The 22,200-nt window shown below is 39.1% G+C and overlaps 1 pseudogene; it reads right to left on the bottom strand.

Annotated features, from left to right (window-relative positions):
- Positions 1-13,699: 13,699 nt before the first annotated feature.
- LOC147455957 (U5 spliceosomal RNA) lies at positions 13,700-13,811 on the bottom strand (annotated as a pseudogene).
- Positions 13,812-22,200: the final 8,389 nt, after the last annotated feature.

Below are 22,200 nucleotides of genomic sequence, written 5' to 3'. Positions count from 1 at the left end.
TATAATTGCGGTGAACTTGGTCACATCATCACTTATTGTCCAAAGCCAACAAGGATGGGAGGGGATATGTTTCCACTTCCTTAGCAGATTCCTACCAGAGCTAATGATTATGCATTGGATATACGGGGAGATAAAGGTACTCAATATGAAAATCAAGCCTCAACCTCGGGTGGTCATGTGGGTATTGTGCGGGTTGAAAAGAAAGACACAGATGTGTTGCCAGTAGGCAAAAGAGAGAGGGAATTTTATGCAGAACCAGGGCCTAGCCAAAAGAAACGGAAGGAGAAAGAGGGTGAAGATGCGAAGGCCAAGAGAAAGATAAATCCTCATAGACAATTTGAAGTGGTGGATTTACCATTGGGAGAAGGCCAAATAGCTTACAATCTAAAGGAAGACCTGATTGGGAGGAAAGTTGATTGTACTTTTGGACAGTTGATGAATATGGTGCCCAAACTTAAAAGGCAGTGGAAGGCATTAGTGAATCTAGAAAAAGTACCGAAGCATGGACAAGTTAGAGTGTTGTCTGTGGGAGAGTTACCCGACATCTGTCGTGTGATGAACGCTTGGGACAAAGGTGTGGGCATGGGAGAAGCCTACATTGATGGAGGTGCTAAAGTTTTTGTGATCACACCATCATGTGTCGAGAGACTAGGTCTCATTACATGCAGAATCTCCAAGTTCCAGATTAGACTAGCAAACCATGCGAAAGTGGAATGTTTGGGAATGATCAAGAATTTGGAAGTCGAAGTCTTTAACGTGAAAGTTATGGTAAACTTTCATGATATGTCATCTGGTATGGGAGCCTTTCCTCTCATTTTAGGACAACCTTGGTTGAGAGCTATTGGTGCCGTGCAAGATTGACGCAAGGGCACAATCGGGGTGCATGACAAGAAGGGTGAAAAGAGAGTGTTTGATATGACTACCAAACAACCTATGGCACTTGAAGATGTGAGTGAGAATGCGGAGTTCGAAACTACTAGTGATGATAGTTCTGAAGACTCAGAAAGTAGCACTACTTTGAGGTGTCATTCTTGTTGTTGGATGAGGAACAAAAAGACATTAGTGAAGTGTTGCAAATATCATGGAACATAAATGCTTCAAGCCGTTTAGAGCAACTTAAAGAGTTAATGCAGCCTAAACAGGAACTACTAGAGAAGAAAGAGTTGATCCAAAATATGTTGAGTACTAATCTGACACAAGGAGAAAGAAGGGAGTACTTAGCAATATTAGACAGGTTTCCAAATCTTTTCATTACCTCATATCAGGAAATAAGGGGTTTTGTTGGGGATCCTGTGAAGATCAATCTAGTTGAAGGGCAAAGCCAATGCAGCAGAAACTAAGAAGGCTGGGTAAGGAAGAAATGAAGGCTTTAAAGGAAGAAGTGGATAAGATTTTGGATGCAATGTTCATTGTCCTATTGGATAATGCTGAATGGGTGAGCCCTGTAGTAGTCACCCCAAAGAAAGATGGGTGTTGGAGAGTTTGTGTTGATTACAAGCCACTAAATGCAGTGACCAAGAAAGATCCTTACCCTTTTTCTTTTATTGACCAATTGTTAGATGCAGTGGCTGGTCTTGAGAGATACAGTGTCTATGATGGGTATTCAGGATACTTTCAGCTTATCCTTGCTCCTGAAGACAGGAAAAAGTCTACTTTTATCACACCATGGGGTTGTTTTTTCTTTTGTGGCCTTCCTAGAGCTTTTGAAAGGAAAGTGGACCCACCTTACCCCGTTCCTAGGAAAGTTTGTCAAAGGGTTCATAGATGATTTTTGTGTATACTGTTCAAGGAAAGAGCATATTGAAAATCTTGAAATGACTTTTGCAAGGTATGATGAATGAGGGGGTCAGCCCAATCCTAAAAATATCATTTGGAACAGCCACGGGTGAAGCCTCTTGAGCATGTTATTTCATAAAATGGAATTGAAGTAGATCCAAAGAAATTGGAGGCTTTGTTGTTACTATCATCTCCAAAAGATACCAGACAATTGGCTATTTTCATACAAAAAGTTAAATATATGTCTCTCTTCATACCTTTGGCATCACAGCTATTGTATCCATTGTAGCAAATAGTTAAGAATGATCCCTTGGAATGGTCTCATGACTATGACAAGACTTTTGACAGAGTTAAAGAGGTTTTGAGTACGCTTCCCATTATGCAGGCTCCTAATTGGGGAAAGCAGTTTTATGTTAACCCATCAGTGGGAGATGATGCTATCGGGGCTATGTTATTGCAAAGGGGGAAAGAATCTCAGTATATGAAGCATGTTCATTATGCTAGCAGAGTAGAGACTCCTCATGAAAGAGATTTTTCAAAAATTGAATTGGTGATGACCAGTATGGTTTATGCTTGCAAACGACTCAGACACTACTTGCTACAAAACTCATTCACTTTCCTCACCAGTTATTCATTGCTTCTGTAGTTGTTTAATAATTCAAATATATCAAAAACAGTGATGAGATGGGTTATGGAGCTTCAAGAGTTTTAGTTCACCCTTTTGGTAGAAGAAAGTACTCGGGCTACCCTTGCAAATTTTCTCACTTATAAGGATACTCCGGTTTTGGTTAAAGAAGAGGTGGTGCAAAAGAAGGAAGACGGGACTCTTGCCATCCCTAATGCTTCATTGTTATACTTTGATGGTTCTTATCAAAGAAGTCATGATGTTGCTTCAAGAGGCATTGTTATTTATGATGTACAAGGAAAGCTTATGAGGAAACAAGGGTTATTGATGCCAAAAGTAGCAATGAAGCAGAATACATGGCTCTTGAAGGTGGTTTGTATATTTACTTACAATTGGGAATTAGATGCTTGCAAATCAAAGGAGATGCTTTGTTAGTTGTGAAGTAATTGTTGGGAGTATGGAAGAATAAGAACCCTAAATTGAAAAATTTATGCTTCACAGTGAAAGCGTTGCTCAAAAAGCTCAAAGCATGGAGTTTGCAACATATTGAAAGGTCTCTAAATGAAGAAGCTCGTGATGCTGCCCAAGAGATGATCACTTGTGTGTTTGTGGTAAAGGTGGATACCTCTTTATATCATGGGATGGAAATCTTATCAAAGGAAGTGGACTTTACATCTACCTGAAGGTTTACCGTCTTCAAAAAAGTATGCGTTCATAAGAAAAGCCAGGAAATACAAAATGCTTGATGATGTGCTTTACATGAAAGGAGGTGATTTGGTTTTGCATCATGTAACTTGGAAAGAGGAATTTTACAAAATCCTGGAAGAAAACCATGAGGGATCTTGTGGAGGCCATTTTGCTATGAAGATCATGTTGCATAATGTCTTGCAAGAAGGTTATATATGGCCGAGTATTCAACGGGATGTTAATCATTGGTGCAAGTCGTGTTTGCCTTGTCAAAGGATGGGAAAGAGAACTTTGAAGCCTGAATTGTGAAAGATAATGCTAGCTTTTGATGTGTTTGAGAAATGGGTCTCGATGCTATTGGACCCTTACTTATGACTAGCAAAAGAAATGCTTACATCTTGATCGTAGTGGATTATTTGTCACGATGGGTAGAAGCCAAGGCGATGAAGCAGATTACTAGTAAAGAGATGGAAAAATTTGTTTATGAGTACATATGTTGCAAATTTGGTGTGCCACTAGAGCTACTTTTTTATAGACGACCAGGATTTAGAGGAGAACTGTTTTATTTCTTATGCAAAAAGCTCAATATACATCATAGGTACAGTTCTCCCTATTATCCACAATGCAATGGTCTTAATGAAAGATTCAATGGAAAGTTGGTAAAGATCTTGACAAAGATGACTTAGACACATGGGAAGACTTGGGATTCAGATTTGCCTTGTGCGTTATGGGCCTACAGAACTACTATCAAGATGAGCACAGGATTTTCCCCTTGCCACTTGGTTTATGGCAAGGAAGCTTTGTTGCCAATTGAAGTGGAAATCCCTGCTCTCAAGTTATTGTCATTGGAAGATGAGGAGCAAACAAATGCATGGAAGAAAAGGTTATTGGATTTACAATGCTTGCAATTGGATAGAGTTTTAGCTTTGGGTTACTATGAGGAAGTGTCAAGAAAGGCTCAGCTAAAAGCCAATGAATGCGTAGAAGATAAGAAAATTGAAAAGGGTGATTTGGTGTTGTGATACGATAGTAAATTGGACAATACCTTTCAGAAGAAATTTCAAATCAAATGGGAAGGCCTATTTACTGTTGTAAGCAAATTTGAAAATGTCACATATCTATTGGCTGACTTAAATGGTGCACAGCATAAATATCATGTTAATGGTTGTAGATTGAAGAAGTATATGCACGTTTGATGACAATTGTGACTGATGAAATTTTATCAAAAGAAGGAGACAATGTGGAGACATCTGAAAATGTGCATGAGGTTTCTAGGGATGAAATGCAGCAATTATTCACCCTAGGGACCTCTACTTGTCATGAATGACTAAGCAAGCAAGGACGGGTTGGCAAGCTATGTCAAACATTTTTTTAATGAGCCTAAAATCACTAAATCATGCCAAAAAGCTTGCCCACTAGCCTCATGTCTATATGTGTACATAGCCCTGCAAGTTTTGGAAGTGGCCTTGTAAAAATTCATGTACAAAGGTGTGATTTTGCCAAGCTTGAATTCTAATGTTTTGGGTTGTTTGAGACTCCAAAGTATGGTTTTTAATAATTATTTTCAGCCGTGATTTATAGCTTGTGAATTGGACATGTATATCATGAGTTATGAGCATCCGAAGCGGGCGCTCTCAACTTAGAAGGTGATTGCAGGTGTATGCAAGAAGTACAACTAGGCCAACTTGGGGGTCTACTATTATAAATGCTAAAGTTTTATATTTCAGGAGATAGCCAAGGTGATGGGCTTCAAGCCGTGTGTTATGGTGCGTCATTCGATGGCCGGAGCAACAAGGTATGCCTCGGGAAAAATTGTCCGAGAAGTCCTCTCATGCTTTGGAAGAAGTTGGGAATTATTGGGAAGGTTGGGGAGGTGGGAGGATGGTGCCAAGTGGCAATGGAGTAATCCCACATGGGGGGGAGCAAGTGGAAATTGGAGGGTATATTAAGGGGGGGATTGGGTACCCCCTAAGGTTGAAACAAAGGGGGTAATGGAGCTTCCTTGACTTGTGGGGGCTCGTGGGTGTTGGGGGAGAGGGGCCACCCATTGTCAGTTCCCACTTCTTGGATAGGTGCCTGGCCACTTTTTTGGTCCCCGCAACTTGCCCCCAACCCCATTCCTTGGTCAAATGGTCACCGACAGATCATTTTTGACCCAAAAAAGGTCAAAATTAGACCATTAAAAGGTGCCCAAGGAGAGAACCATGTTGGCTAAGAGGAAAGAGAAAATCGCTTGGGATAAGAGCCAAAAAAAAAACCCTTTTAATAGCTGCAATTCCCTGCACACCCTTTTTCCTAACAGAGACTAGTTTTTTTGGAGCTTTTGAGAGAGACCCCATCTTCGAAAGCTTGTAACTCTCATGTCAGTTGTCGGAATCAAGCATATGGATAATCTATGGAGGTCTACATGACACAAGCTTCATCTTTATGATCTTGGTTTTCAAAAATTTTAATCATGGTTTGGGTTAGGACTATTTCCCGCCCAACGTTACAAGTGTTTGACATAGGTGTTTTCCGTAGCTTAATAGTGTTTCCTTCCGACGGTGTGGTGTGTGCAAGTCTATAGAGGTTCTTGTTTTCCTTCTTGTTTGCACGCTAACAACATAATGCATAAATTTTGAGCCTACATATTTTTATCATGCACTAGTACATTGCAATCGATTGATTGTAGGATCTAGTCATCTTGAAGCAAGTGTTTTCATTCCCTCTTTCATACCATCTCTTGATGTCTTCCATCTATCTTGAGAAGAATACTTGATTCTTATGAGTTATTATTTTAAAAAAATTATCATAAAGTGCACTAATACAGTGCCATTGAATTATTGTAGGATCTAGTCATCTTGAAGAAAGTGTTTTAATTCCCTCTTTCAAGCCACCTTGTTGGGAGAAGAGAAGGGGAGACTGATTGCTTAGATTATTCAACACATGCTCACAAACATTAGCATCAACCTCTCCACCTCTTTTCCCAATTTCCAAGCATACACACACACACACACACATACACCTAGACTATGACACACACACACACACATAGAACATAGAATTGACATAGACAAGCTTGTAAGAGTGTGTAATAGAATTGTAAGATATGGAGACTTGATTAGAGAGTACACAACAAACAGAACATAGCATAAGAGAGTAGAGAAGAGAATCTACAAGAGAAAGGCCTAAATCTAACCCCAAACTCCACTGCACCTCTCTTGTGGAGTTGGTATTTAATATATTATTTGTGAGCTTAAGGTGCCAAAAGTTTAGGCCCCTCTTTTTACAACCACTTCACTTTTGTAAATGAGTGAAGCTCATTAGTTCTTGCATGGCCCATAAGGGGATTTTCCACTACAATTATTTACAGAGCCATAGTGGCTTATTGAAATGAAAATCTAAAATACTATGCGAATATAAAATGGCCAAGAGTAATTGCCGACGCCTCTTCATCAACAGCGCATTCCACTCTACAAAATCATCATGATCAACTCAATTAGAAAATAAATAGACAGCACATAATTAACCATTACTCCAATTGCAGCTAATCACTACAACAAGAGGATGCCCAGTCTTGTAACATCCCTCCCACCAGGAATAGCAATTGTCCTCGATTGCTCACTAGAGGGATCAACTGCACCGTGAGTGATGAAAACTGTGGACAAGGTCAAGAAAGTTGCAAAAGAAATTTTCAGGCATCCACTTGGCATCCTCTCTAGGGTGGCCCTTGAAAGTCAAAAGGTAATGGTTATAAACCATGCCAGTGCGTGTATGGTGGTCTCGTGATCAACTATTTTGTCAGGGATGAGTTTTTCTTCTTGGTCTACAAGTGAAGGTGGGTCTTTATAAATGTGGTGTGTAGGTAGGGGTCCTCTGAATGGGTGTAAAAGACTAATGTAAAATGCATTGTGAATGTACCAATGTGCAGGTAGGTCTAAACGGAAAGAATCATCATTAATGACAGGTGAAATTTTAAAAGATCCATAAAACCAAGAGCAAGCTTAACAAAGACATTGGTATCAACACTTTTGATCCTTTGTTTTTCAATGAGAAGTAAAACATGACCACATTCTTTGAATTGGTGTGCCTTGCGATGCTTGTTAGCATGCTTAGTGTAAAGTTCTTGTGACTGTTTAATAGCAGAATGCACATTGCATAAATATCATGAAAGTTAGCATTGAAATCATCAGCGGCAGGCACATCAGGATTCAAATACAAGTGATTGTGTGCAAGAAGATTAATACACGTGTTAAGTGCTCTTTATGCTCTTCTTCAGATTTACAGTATACAAGAATGTCAGTAAAAATTACAATCACAAAATCTTGATGGTCAATGAAAATTCGATTCATCATGCGTGTGAATGTGGTTGGGGCATTTGTCAAACCAAATGGCATGACAAGAAATTCATAGTGTCCAGTTTGTGTTTTGAAAACAGTTTTGTAGACATCATGTTCAAACATTTTGACTTGATGATACCCTGATTTAAGGTCAATTTTGCTAAAAATGTTTTCCCCTTTCATTTTTTCTAACAAATCATCCACTCTAGGAATAGAAAACCTATTCTTAATGGTGATCTTGCTTAAAGCTCTGTAGTCGATACACATACGAAAGGTTCCATTTTTCTTCTTGACAAGAAGTACTAGAGCTCCATATGGTGAACTACTAGGTCAGATTAGGCCTCGGTCAAGTAAATCAGTGAGTATCTCCCTGTGTGCGGTTGGATTGACATGATAAGGTGCTTTACAAGGAGATTCACTACCCGGTATATTGTCAATTTTGTGGTCTTCTGGGCGTGATGGTGGAATTCCAGGTTGCAGTTCATGCATGAAACAATCTTTAAATTGTGAGATAAATTCATCCTATGTGGAGCTACGTGAATTTTCAGTTTCAGCATAAAATTTTATTTACCAACACTAGATATGTTTTCCCTTGTTTTCTAATTGCTCTTTTGGCTTGAGTGTGAGAGAGGAGTGGAAATTTTTGATGTGCTAGTGCTGCTTGGATGGAGAAAATTTTATTATTATGAGTGAGAGACATAGTATGTGTTTTATAATTAATCAACAGGTCAAACTCATGACAAAATGGCATTCCCAAAATCATATCAAGGCCATGCAATGGTGCTACCAGAAATGTTCATGCTTGTGTAAATTCACCAATGCAAACTTCAACAGTGACTTGGGCTTTACAATTAAAATGCTGATTATTAAAAATAGTTTTAACCTTGATTATTAAAAATAGGTTTAACCTTGTGAGGTGATGAAATTTCAGAGAGAGAAAGTTGTTGTGCCAAGTGTGTAGAAATGAAATCATGGCTACTACCATCATCTAATAGAATGGTGACACTTTCACCCTTAATAGTGTCTTGCACTTTAAACAAAGTGTGAGGAGATATAAGAGTACCTGAAGATGGATTTTCATTGTTATCATAATCAAGATCATATCCCTCACCGTGGTTAGCTTCCATTTCATTGTCCTCGGGAGTAGCATCTTTGATGAGGTTAAGAGTAGCTCCGTTGGGGCGGTTGTTGTTGAAGGGGTTTTTACTTGAATTTGTGTTGACTCCATTGGAATGGCCATTGGATTGACCATTGCCCTTAGCAGGACCATTTGGGCACTTATCTGCTTAGTGACCATTTGGAGTAGGTCACTGGTTGAAATAATTTTGGTTGCTTTTTCGCTATGTGTTGTTGTTGTCGTTGTTGTTGCTTGTATGTGGTTGAGCAGTTGTAGGATAATTGTCAAATCTGCGTCTCTTGAAAAAAGTTCGTCTTTGGTGTTTGTTTTTGTCAAAGTTAGTAGAGAAAGGAGGTCTCTTGTTACGGTTAGTGTTAGGAGGTTGATCAGTGTGAGAGGGTTGTCCACCTTTCTTCTTTTCTGCATTGAGAGGCAAATTAATAGCCTTTGACAAAGAATCTGGTTCGAACATATCTACCTCAGCACCAATTTGTAGTGTCAAGCCTGATATGTACTTATGCTTCAATTTCCTGGGACAAACATGTTCAATAGCTTGCAATTGAATTAAACAGTTCCAAAAACGATAAGTATAACCCTGTACATATCATTTCGACCCTGTCAAATTAAATCCCATTGACATCGTGCTTTTGCTTTGTACTGTGTGGGAAAAAATTGGGGTAAAAACACTTTTTCACATGCATGCCAGGTACATGGTCTTTTCCCATGCTGTTTGGTGACGTTCCACCACAATCCAGTGCTGCTAGTGAGATGATTTGGTGCACTTTTTATCATTTCATGCTCAGGGAAGTCTTCATCATGAGAATAGTCATCTAGTTGACTAACTCATGCTAGAACAGTGCTAGCATCTTTAGTGCCATCAAAACCCTTGAAAGTGAAGGCTTTTGTGCTAAAAAACATTTTCTTGGGTTTCGATGCAAATTCAATGAGTGCAGAAGGCATAATTTATCTTCAAGTTCTTGCCTTCGTATGCGTTCATATGTGAGAGATTGTTGCAAATTTAGAAGTTGTTCAACAATCGTGCGTCATGATTGCGTGCTTTTTTTTAAAAAATGGTAACGCTTAAAAGGACTACTTGGTGATATTTATAGATGCAATATGCGGAATAAGAGAGTAAAATAAATAACAGAAATGTAATGTACTTAGCTGAGAAATTGCAACGGCGTCCAGTCCGGAATGGGGATGCATTAAGAGATTGCGAGAAAAGTGAGCAGTCCGATGGTGCGTTTGCAAGTCGGTCGAATTTCCTGGCGTCCAATCTCCCAGGTCCCAAAATGATAATACACTTGACAGTTTTACGTTATGGTCACCTCCATATCCTCTCCTTGCTGCCGTAGCCGATAGTCGCTATGCACAGCTTTTGATCACTGCCTGCTTCAATCTGTGGATGTGATTCTTGGAAGACTGTGAAACAATAGCGATAAAAAATAATCGGTTGTAATTAAGGGCGACTGGGCAATATCAAATGTTGAGAAAGGCCAATGAAGAATAAGAATATGTTTATCTTCGTCTTTAGTGGGTTGCTTTGTACTTTCGGCGGTCAACTGGTAGGGAGGTAGGACTGCCCACTTGAAATTGTGAGGAAGCTGAAGTGAAAAAGGGGAACTGAAACTCTGTAGTGGGCAGCCAAGGTAGCAAGGGAAATCCTTTGTAATTGGAGATTGCAGTGGGCGGCCAGCATATTAACTCAAGTGGCTTTAAGACACTCCTTTTTAATAAAAAGGTGTGTGTACTCACCAACTATTGCATGGCAGCGTGCAGTCTCAGAGAACGACAACGTCGAACTGGTTTGGAGGTGATGATGAGCGAGGGGTGCCGTTTCGGCCCGCGTGCAAGGAGGCAATAATGCTCACACAGCCAGGGCGTCCGTGTTGATGGCAATTTTGAGCATTTTCGAGCAAGTCGAGAGAGATTTTTTTTGGCGGCAAGTGTTACTTCCCACGCAACTCGGCTAAAGGCAGATTTTAGAGTTTGGAGTAGTGTTAAGAGCTAGTTTTTGGGCTAAACTTTCCGGTATATTCCCTTGCATGCTTGTCGGCTCGTTTCTTCTTCTGCTCTTCCTTCTTTTCTTCAACCTTCGATTCTTTGTGGCAAGCTTTGAGAGCTTTGTCAGTTTTTGAAGTGTTGTCGATATAGATCTCCTTGATCCTTGATTGAATTCTATAATTCTTAAATGAAAATTTGCATCAAAAATTCTAAATGTACCTCGGCTTTTGCAACCATAGCTTCTTGGTTGTCGAGATTGAGTCTTCTTGTTTGCATAATAACTCCAAGTGAACAGAACCTTCGCTCTGATACCACTATTGGGAGAAGAGAAGCGGAGACCAATTGCTTAGATTATTTAGCACATGCTCGCAAACATCACCATCAACCTGTCCACCTCTTTTCCCAATTTCCAAGCGCACACACACACCTAGACTATGACAAACACACACACACACAGAGAACATAGAATTGACATAGACAAGCTTGTAAGAGTGTGTAAGAGAACTGTAAGAGATGGAGACTTGATTAGAGAGTATTGTGCAAATAGAACATAGCATAAGAGAGTAGAGACGAGAATCTGCAAGAGATGCCTAAATCTAGTCCCAAACTCCATGGCACCTCTCTTGTGGAGTTGGTATTTAATATATTATTTGTGAGTTTAAGGTGCCAAAAATTGAGGACCCTCTTTTTACAACCACTTCACTTTTGAAAATGAGTGAATCTCATTAGTTCTTGCATGACCCATAAGGGGAGTTCCCACTACAAATATTTTCAGAGCCATAGTGGCTTATTGAAATGAAATTCTAAAATACTGTGCGAATAATAAATGGCCAAGAGTAATTGCCGACACCTCTTCATCAACTGCACATTCCACTCTACAAAATCATCATCATCAACTCAATTAGAAAATAAATAGATAGCACATAATTAACCATTACGCCAGCTATCCCAATTGCATCTAACCACTACAACAGGTGCTACAAACATAAGACGCGGAGTCCCTGCAAAATACACAAAAATAACACGCTACTGACTATAAAACGATAGATCTGCGTACCTGACGCATCCACGAGCACATAATCGATGAAAAGCGCGAACAGAGAGAGAGATAGAGAGCGAGAGAGAGTGAAAGAACACATGCACGTGCACCTCCTACAGCGGAGTGCTACACCGGCACGGTGAAAGAAGAGGGAGAAGAGAAGAGGAGAAGACACAAGCACTGGGTGCAATCTCCCCCCGTGCAAGAGTGACCATTTCCTTCTTGCGTGTATTTGTTTTATAGATTTCTTGAATGGTCAAATTGTTTACAAACTAGCCGGCCGGTCATAAATGGCCAAAGCTCATAAAAGAGCACTTGAATAAATATACATAAAATGTAATATCCTTTTTGCAATAGCCTAGCTCGGTCAAGCCTTTTCCACCTGTCAGCTGCAATAAATAATAACATATCAATTCCATAACATACCTCTCCATTGGAAAGCAATTGTCCGCAGTTGCAAAGATAAGAAATCTGCAAATGATACTTGTCAAAACAAAAAAAAACAATGATTAGAAATCTGTGTCAGAAAAATAGCATAAAATAATGAAACTAAACAACATTGCTTATGCATGTCGTCATCCACATACTACCGATTCTAGTGTCCTATACCACTAGAATAAGATATGTCATACCCTGATGAATCAGGATATCATTGGTCACACTCATCATTCAATAATCCATGGATCTCATCAATCTAAAGTCCAATTCCATAATACTGTCACGACTAAAAATCATCACATAGCAATTCCAAATCCCATTTCCAAATCCAAATCCAAAATATCTTTCATTTTCTATACCCGGGTAACAAAATCATACCAGTTACAGTGGTGGCCAGCCACTGCAGCATGACTTTGTGATCGGTGTTGCCTAAATCGGTGAATCTACACCAATAAGACGTGCTGCCTAAATCGACAAATCTGCACTAATGCTACCTAAATCGACGAATCTGCATTTTGTATAAGTTTAAAAATCATGAATCTGCAAGTTATCAATGTGCTGCCCAAATCGGTGAATCTGCACTCATATTATGTTACAAACTTATGAATCTGTCATATATAGTGTGCTGCCGACATCGGCGGATCTGCACGGACAACTGGTGCTACCTAAATCGGCGAGTCTACACCCGGATAAGCATTGACACACTGCCTAAATCGGCAAATCTGTGTGCATGTGACCATTGGACTAGACAAGACATAAAATATAAAAATATTTATTGTTTGTTTGACACCATTTTGGGGTATAGTGGAATAGCAAAGTACTTACAAACTCTTGTTTATGATGGAAACCACTTTAGCTCATGTGAGGCGCTATATAATATCAAATGAACTTAATAAAAATTCCATTCAGTGGAAAATTTAAGCCATTACAAGAGAGATGGTTGGGGTGATAGCTCATATGATAACCTGAAAAGAGAAAAGAGATAGTGGAGGTACTTACCTGGATAATAGATTGTATTTAAAAATGTATACACCAGTGTGTGCATGTAGAGAGGTACAAATAAGAGAAAGCTGTGTGAGTGACAACTGTCAAACTTTCACTAAAGGATAGTTAACAAATCAAAAATGTGTGAATGTTTTGTTAATAATTTTTCCATGAAATAAAAGAATATTTCTCCTATCTAAAATTTATTAATGTTACTTTTAGGTCTAAAGATACATAGATAGATCTTACTTATCAGGAGTAATTGAAATGATGTTTAAAGAGGGGTATTACCAGAATGTATTAAGGAGTGTCATATCTGGAGTTTGATATGAGATCATTGTATTTAGATTTATCTGCAAAAAGTATTAAAAGAAAATGCTTGTTAAATTTAAGAAGACATTAATAATTGCATATCAAATGCATTAACATTTGAAGCGCCATGATGGGAAAATTTGTTGCAAAGTTTGTTTGCCAAGAAAAGAGAATGAAAGTAGATAACTTGAAGTACAAATGAGCGGATAAGAGCGGTGTTATCTAAATTTACAGGGTGGTTTGCAAGATTAGGATGACCAACGGACATCAGTTGTCAGATAAAATGAGGCCACACTCAATGTATAAACGTGAGAATAGGTCAAAAGCAGGTCTACTAAAGTAATGGGCCTCAAATTCTGGCATAGAGGTAAATATCCTTGAGTAAACATAGTTATTTGCGAGGGGGTCCCTGCCAAAAATTCCAAGAATGGCGCTTCAACCGGACCGAGCGCACAATATTCTTTAGTAAAAGACGAAAGAATAGTTCGCTATGTGCTCAACCCGCACCGTGCATACAAGTCAATAAGGGTGTTCCCAATTCCTAAATCTGACTCTAGTCCATTCCCGATGACATAGTCATATAGAAGCCTACCCCACTTTAGCACACCCATGCGAGCACAAGCTTTTAAAATAAATAAAATTATTACTAAATCAGGCTCTACCTCCTTCTCCAACATCGTTGGAAGGCAAAGAAGAGCTAAAATGCACATCTCTTGTTGTGTATATCCTGCTCAAGTCGCTAGTGAAAAACATCCATGTGGAGAAAATCTAAGAAACCACACCTTCGGGGCACTAATGAATTCTTTTCATATTGTCCCCAACTCATTGTAGCCTATTAAAGGCCAACCTCCTCATAAAAAAACAAAAAAATAAAACATATGCTTGATTAGCATCTTTCTTCCAAGTAAGCGACTCTTTTGAGCACCAGTTGCGTAGCATACATGCGCCATTCTGCTTGCATCAGCAACACAATGATTCATTGCAAACCTCTCTAACTTATAACAAAGATGAGTAATACGTTGTCAAGAAGTAGGCACTCTTGCCAGGAAGGCACCGGGCCTCTTGCTATGAGAGTTTGTGAGGAAGCTCAAGGGTTATGAGAAAGAGCTAAGATGTAGATAAAATAGCTTCTAGAGCTAAAGAAGAAATGTAGCCAAAGAAGCCGCTCACTTTTCCTCACAAACACACACGTGATGGAGAGAACTCATGAAAGATAGTCAAAACAAAACAAAAATGAAAACATCGAGATTACGATCATATCGTATCATGGGTAGGATAATGGATGAGTTAATGATATTTAATCTTTGTTTTCCAAATAAGCTACGGATTGCTCTTTGGAACTGTAGCCTTGTGCTTACTATACTGTATATGTTTTGTCTAGCGATTGGGATTAGTTGTGAGTAAAAATCATCTTGATTCATAATAAAATAACCAAATTCACATCAAAAGAGAAGTCATAGTCAATAATAGGTAGTATGCTGGGATCTGGTGAGAGAAGTATTTTGTTGAGCCTTTCAGGACCAAATAGAAACACTATGCGTTGCTGAAAGTGAATCTTTCGACTAATCCAAATGTTGACCCTAATAGATTGCACTGAATGGAATTGAAATAAATTACCTTTATGTGGATTATGGTTATTCATCAATGATATACTTAGTATGTTCAAAGATAAAGGTGTGAAAGAAGTGAAAAGAGAAGAAGAAGAGAGTTTCTCTCCCAAGCCCTATTGTTGCCTTTAGGCAATAAGGATACTGCGTGGAGAGAAGTACCTGTAGCAAGGAGATTCTAGAGTTTGTGGAAGAGAATGAGAAACTTAAGAGAGAGAGATGCTTGTGGAAGATGAAGATATGGTTACTAACCTTGTGCTCATAATTGTTATCCGCAAGAAGGTTGTACTCATTACATTGACAAGGTTGCTGCTTGAATACCTTCCAATGAAACAATTAGGACACAACAAGAGAGATCAAAGGAGGAGTAAAGATAGAATTAGAGATAGATCTAAGTGTGGTGGTGGTATTAAAGATAGATAATGAGAGATAGAGATAGACTTCAAGACAAGTATTGGACTAGATATGAAAATGAAAGTAAAACTAGCAACATATATCTTACATGAGAGCAATCGCCACCACCTTAATGGAGAGAGAAGATGAGGCAAGACTTCAGCCTTTCTTCAAGAGAAAGTGTGGCACTAAGATGAGTGTGTCACTATGGAATTGAGCTATTCTCACTCACTCATAACTTAACCCAATGAAGAGAAGGTTGCCCTTTTTATAGGTGAGGGAGCCATGTTTTACATAATCACTTGATTAGGCTAAAGAGTTAGCCCAAATCAAATTTTCTTTGGATATTTCTTAAAAGGGCCAATATTAGGACTCAAAATCATTGAGGCTCCATGTGGGTCCATGATGTATGTGGGCCCCACCTAGGCATCTTTTGTGTGGCTCCAGCAGGGGGTCCCAACTTGTGTGTCTTGTCCTTCAAGGAATCTTTGACGTGTCACATTCACATGCTTATGTATTTTATCCTCCAAATATCTTATTTTATGGAAAAAGACCAAGATTACCTCTTTTCACTTGATTCACCTGTTTACCATCTCTTCTTGCAGTGTAGTTGTGAGAGGGTTTTTCACTGGTTTCCCTGTAACTTTTGACCTGTAACTCGGATTGACATGCTTCAAAAGGAAAAATTGGCCTACTAAAAGATCTTGACTTGGTTTTGGCCTTTTCTCCACGCCCTTAGGTCGGGATTTTCAAATTGGGATGGTCCAAGAAGCTTTGGATCTTCCTTTTCATAAAGTCTTCTAGTAGGATCTTCCCTCTTGTATGTATCCAAGAAGGTATGCATTATTGAAGGGTTATATTATTAAATAAATGTGAAAAGAAGAAAATAATTTATATATGGTAGGGTATAGCTGAGATATTAGAAGAAATATACAAATGCTTTTCCCCCAGACAAAAAGAGGCACAATCATTGATACTTCTCTTGCAGTACTTTCTAATAGTAATGTACATTTATATTACTTCAAAGGTAATACTAAGGTATGGTAGAAAGCTTTTATTTATGCATATGAGTATTATATGAAGTATACTTATGCGTCAAAAAGTCACAAGATAAATTGTTTAATGCCCGTTCCCACTATATACGTGCCACAGCACGACAACGTTCCACATTGTTTTATCATCTAAAAAATCCACACTATCCAGCTGCATACCTAGTCAAATCTCCAAGGTTAAATCGATAGCCTCTATCAGCTACCAAGTACCCTCCCCAAGATTAAATCGACAGCCTCTATCAGCTACCAAGTACCCTCCCCAATAATAAAGCCAGTAATAAACCTATTTCACATTTCTCAAACCTGAATCCCATCCCGAGTGCTCCACTAGTCTCATTACATTGGCATCATCGCAAGTAATTCGGTCAATTGCATGGCTAAGAACTGCAAAATCTGATCCATTTTCTGGATAAACTACAGCAAACACCATGTGTTTTGCCGGCTTAAAACCAGGCAAAGGTGTTACTAAGGTTTGAACATGATGTAAGGTTTCCCCAACATCCCCTACTTAACCAATTAATAGCAGTCCAGTAGGTGTAAGCTCTAAATGCATAATCCCTACATCCATGACTTCATAACTTTGCCTTGTAGCCATTGATGCTATCTTGTCCCCCTTTCGCAACATGCCAGCAACATGGAAAATGACACCTCTGTGATCATAATGAGAATCAAGAAGCAACATATGTAATGGAGGAGAAATCAATCCTTTTGGAGAAGGGGCCCTATCAACAACAGCAGGTAAAACGTTGTAGAGGCCTTCGCGGACGTAAGAAGTGAAACTTTCGGATTAAGATCGAATACAGACTTCAGCTGTTCTTTGACTCTGTCAGGTTCAGCATTAGCTTGATATTTTTTTATTAAGAACTGGAATGATAATTAGATCAGCCTCAAATGCTAAGTAAAAATTAGCCACAGTCTAAGCTTGCACACCCTGTGCTGCATCAACTACAAGTAGAACTCCCTGATGCAGCAAGCGGCCTGGTGTATCAATAAGATTCAAAAGATAGGATCTTCCTGCAAGAGGAGAAGTGCAACTTGCTTCATCAGTATTTTCCCTCATTGTTTCAGTTTGTGCAGCCTTCACAGTGATGCCTCTTTCCTGTTCCATCTGGAGCTTGTCGAGATACTGAGGTTGTCCATGGCCCTTCTTGATGGTGGCTAGGAGTTCAAGAAGGATATCAGCAAGGGTGGAAAAGTTTCAGGTAACGTCAGAGGGTAATTATTGAGGAAGGTGCCTTGCATGGCTTTTGCCTCAAGCCCTTCTTCAACTGTCGGTTTGCCACAACACGAGAGAGATGGAAAGAGCGGGGTAAGAGAGAGAGAGAGAGAGAGAGAGAGAGAGAGAGAGAGAGAGAGAGAGAGAGAGGCACTAGGCGACTGCAGTTAATCATCTGCAGGGGTGGGCACGTTTTGGTGGTAGGGAGATAATTGCAAACCGAGAGGCAGGGAGAGGAAGAGATCAGTGAGCGTTGGATGGTTGAGAGAAAAATACGTGTAAGTAATTAGTTGGAGGCTTGACGAAGAGGATAGCTGAGAGTGATAGTGCCAAAAAACCACTGCATGGGTGGTTGGTCCAGTGGCCGCAGAGAGAGAAATTAACAAGTACTGTGTGTGTGGCTGCCAATAGGCCAAAGAGAGAGAAAAAAACGCCTAAATTTTTGCAGTCATGGTGGGTGGCACACAGATAAACTGCAGGTGGGCTGCCCCCTTTTTTTGTTATGAAAATCTGCATGGCGGCGAGGGGTGCTGAGAAAAGGTGGGAGAGAGAGAGAACTTGGAGTAGGAGCATGCCAATGTGGGGCAATCAGGTAGTGTGCAAGGGCATGGGTCATTGGGGTGTGTGTGTGGAATCCCTGCATGAGTGTCATATAACCGCTACCATGACCTGCATGTAGCTCACAAAAAGCAAAGTTGGTGTGGACTGGCGGCTCTCAAATTGCATGGAAAGCTGCAGATGTGTGTGCATGCCGATAGAAAATGAGAGAGAGATTGGGTGGTTGGTGCGAAAACTGGAGCCGCCAAGTAGGGAATTAGAGGCAGGAGAGAGTTCAAATGTCATGAGGAAGTGCCGGTTGCAGGTCTTCAACAACCGATTGGTGGGTGATGAGGGTTGGGGGTTGTTGACCACACCAGATACCGGCTAGCTGTGTAATTCTACTCTCTTAGATGTGCATGCGCTCAGTGGATTGCATGGCCATCGCTGAGTTTATCTACGTCACTGACACCTCCAATGGGGTGGCAAAGGAAACTGCCATTTTCCAGGGTGGTGCTAGCGGCACCATGGCACAGGGACTTGCTGCTGGCAGAGGAGGAAACTAATGCGCTGTTTCGAGCTCTATCGTAGCTCCAGCAAATTTATTATTATTAAAAAAAAAACTGTTTTATATATATATTTTTTAGAGATCTTTCCCACTACAAGCTTGGAATCTCTTTGAAACTGAGGGGATCTCTTTGAAACTGAGCCATAATTTTTTTCCCTCAACAATTTTATCACACTTTTTGTTTTTGTCCTTGCGGTTCTTTGCTTCATCACAAGAAGAAATGAAAAATAGATATGTACGTATGTTTATACATCGTCGTTCTATTTAGATTTGCACACAATCTCCTTTACTCTATGATTGTAAAACATCAAATTGTTCTTCTTCTTATTCTGCTGCTTCTTCTTCTTCTTCTTCGTCGTCTACTAAATACGGGCCTCGATCAAATTAAGAATTTCTCTTAATCAACTATGCACACTAGCTATGTCGATATTATTAGTAGTATTATTAAGAGTGTTAAACACTGTGTTAGCAATGTTCAAGATTTATCTTAGTGTATAAAATTAATAGAAAAAATATAAAGTACGATTAAGATCTTCACAAATTCTACCACAACAAAGAGAGAGATAAAACAATAAAATTAAATGAAATAGAAAAGAATTATGTAGTTGTACTTATCTCTAGTGCAAGATCGAAAAGATCTAATTTTGCTCGAATGTCAAGTTGTAGGTGTCTCTGATTGTTTGTTACCAAAGAGCGTAGCCTTGTGCTCTGATACCACTGCTACAAACAAAAGACGTGGCATCCCTGCAAAATACATAAAAATAACATGCTACTGACTATAAAACGATAGATCTGCATACCTGACGCATCCACGAGCACATAATCGACGATAAGCGCGAACAGAGAGAGAGATATAGAGCGAGAGAGAGTGAAAGAACACATGCAGGCGCACCTCCTAGAGTGGAGTGCTATGCCGGCACGGTGAAAGAAGAGGGAGAAGAGAAGAGGAGAAGACACAAGCACTGGGTGCAATCTCCCCCCGTGCAAAAGTGACCATTTCCCTCTTGCACGTAATTGTTTTATAGATTTCTTAAATGGTCAAATTGGTTACAAACTGGCCGGCCGGTCATAAATGGCCAAAGCTCATAAAAGAGCACTTGAATAAATATACATAAAATGTAATATCCTTTTTGCAATAGCCTAGCTCGGTCAAGTCTTTTCCACCTGTCAGTTGCAATAAATAATAACATATCAATCCCATAACAACAGGAGGGTGCCCAGTCTCGTAACACACCTCTTGATGTCTTGCATCTATCTTGAGCACAATATTTGATTCTTGTGAGTTATTTTTGAAATTTTTGTCCATGCTCATGCACTCCAAGGGAAGATATTTTGACTCAAGAAGGAGCATCTAAGTGTTTGTACCCTCAATCAAAGTTTGTTAAAAACCTCTTTTGAACATTTCCAAACTCTTTCCAAGTGGAGATATAAATGCTACATCTTTTAGATTAATTGCACTAAATGACAGAGCTTTGAACACAAAATCAAGTTGATATAAGTAGTAGAAAATGCAAAGCTGATTCAAGGTTTATACTTGGAATTAGAAGAAGCTTTCAATTATAGACTCCGATAACCAAATCAAAATCAAATCTCATATTTCATCATCCATATGCACCTTGACTTGCAAACCCAATGTTCTAAGATCTAATACCATGGTGGAAGCAGATACCTTCCAAACACAAATGTCACACTATGTAACACCCTTGTCTGTCTTTGTTACCACACAAGAGAGAGATGGAAAAATATAAAGAGAAAATGCCTTCAAGATTGGCCTCTTCTCTCTCCTTTACCACCGCACACCACTCTTCCTTTTCCTTCTTTGTTGAGATCGAGATTAAAGGAAATATGGCCTCCTCCACTTTAGCTCCTACTTGGCTGTTAAGATTGATCAAGTGTCTAATCAGTTTGACATGTTCCCTTGCTCTCCTTTCGAACATCGAGGGCATCATCATCTTTCTTTGTAGAGGTATCTTACATCTCATCCTCTACTTGTTCATCTTGGTCTGTGCTAGCCTAAATGTGTGGTGGGATATTAGTGCCTAGTTGGCTAGGGCAGGTGTATATTAGGAGCCTTATCGTCCAACTATTATTTGATGTTTATGACTAGATTGTGGATTTCTTCTAAGTTAAGGGTTAGGTTTCCTTCAGTGTCTATGATATCTACCAGCGATTAGTAGATATACTTATCCATGATGTTGTTTCATGACATCATGTACTTCCTTTAAATTTTCAATTGAAAACTATTTTTGTCTAGCAGATATTGGTCAGTAGATATCTATTTTTGTCTAATAGATATTGGTGTTTTCCAGCTGTTTGCCAAGATTCCAATTCTTATCACCAAGGTTCAATTTGATCATTTTTAATTCTTCATTTTGTTGCAACTCTTATTGTCTTGGTGTATTATTCCCTTTTGCATTCTTCTTCAATCAAAATAAAGTCTAAGAACACTTACACTTTATTTTTTGGCATTGAGTGTTTTCTATTCTAAATGTTTTTGGTGGAGGCGAGCTATATTAGAGCCTTAAATGATAGCCTGAACCTCCATCATTTGGTTAATATTATTAATAGTAGTGTTCCAACCTATCTTGATTTTAGCAATGCATCTCTCAATATTAGTGTAGACCTACATCGATCCTTGTGGTCTTATATCTCATGAATAGGGAATTATATGGAGCATAGCATACACCTGTTTGATTGGTGTCAATGGTCATGTTCCCCACTAGAAGTTGCTTATGAAGAGCTTGTAGTCAATCTAGTGCCCCTTGAACCATTCATATGTGACTGTAGTTTCTTTTCTTGTGCAAGTGGTGGCCTACCCAAATCATTCTAGCTCCTCAATTGTCTAGATTGAGCTCTTTTAGAGTTCAATGGAAATTTTTTTGGTAGTCCTTGTTTTTTTTAAAATGTCTTGGTAGCTAGTTTGGTGGTGAGTTTACACTAATTTTCTACAAAAAAATTCGCTTTGTTTCTTATTTTTGGCTTTGGCTGTTGGTCCCTATAGACTTTTATTAATCTTAGTTTCTTATGAACCTTCTAATGATCAATTACTAGTTCATGCTTGTTTTTTTCATGCTAGTTTCTTTTTTGATATTTGTGATGCCAGTGTCTATTATGTTGGCTCACTAGGTTTCAATGCCAAAAGGTTAGGGTGATTTGGCTCACAGGCTTTCCAATGGAAGTACTGCCATATATACAAGGCCCTTAAATAATTGATATGTGTTTAACTTGCCTATTTGAGCCACAGCACTATTGTGTAGTGTGAACAACAGATTGACATGACACTTGTTGTTATGGGCTCTAGCTAGCAACATACTAAATAACTTTTCAGATAAGTAGGTTCTTGATTTCCTACTTTTCATGGCTTCAAGTGTCTCCTTTCAAAATTCTATAATCTCATTAATAGTACAAGGTTTGTCTTGTTCATCATAGTAATCCAAAAATATGTGATATATGTGTAGCAGTTAATTAAATTTTCCTCTTATTAATGGTGACTATAGAAGTGTCAACATTGAAAGTGTCCAATACT

This window comes from Adiantum capillus-veneris, chromosome 6 (genome assembly GCF_014529385.1).
Source record: "Adiantum capillus-veneris isolate H3 chromosome 6, ASM1452938v2, whole genome shotgun sequence".
Lineage (NCBI taxonomy): Eukaryota > Viridiplantae > Streptophyta > Polypodiopsida > Polypodiales > Pteridaceae > Adiantum > Adiantum capillus-veneris.
This window is presented reverse-complemented; position numbering and strand designations above follow the sequence as displayed.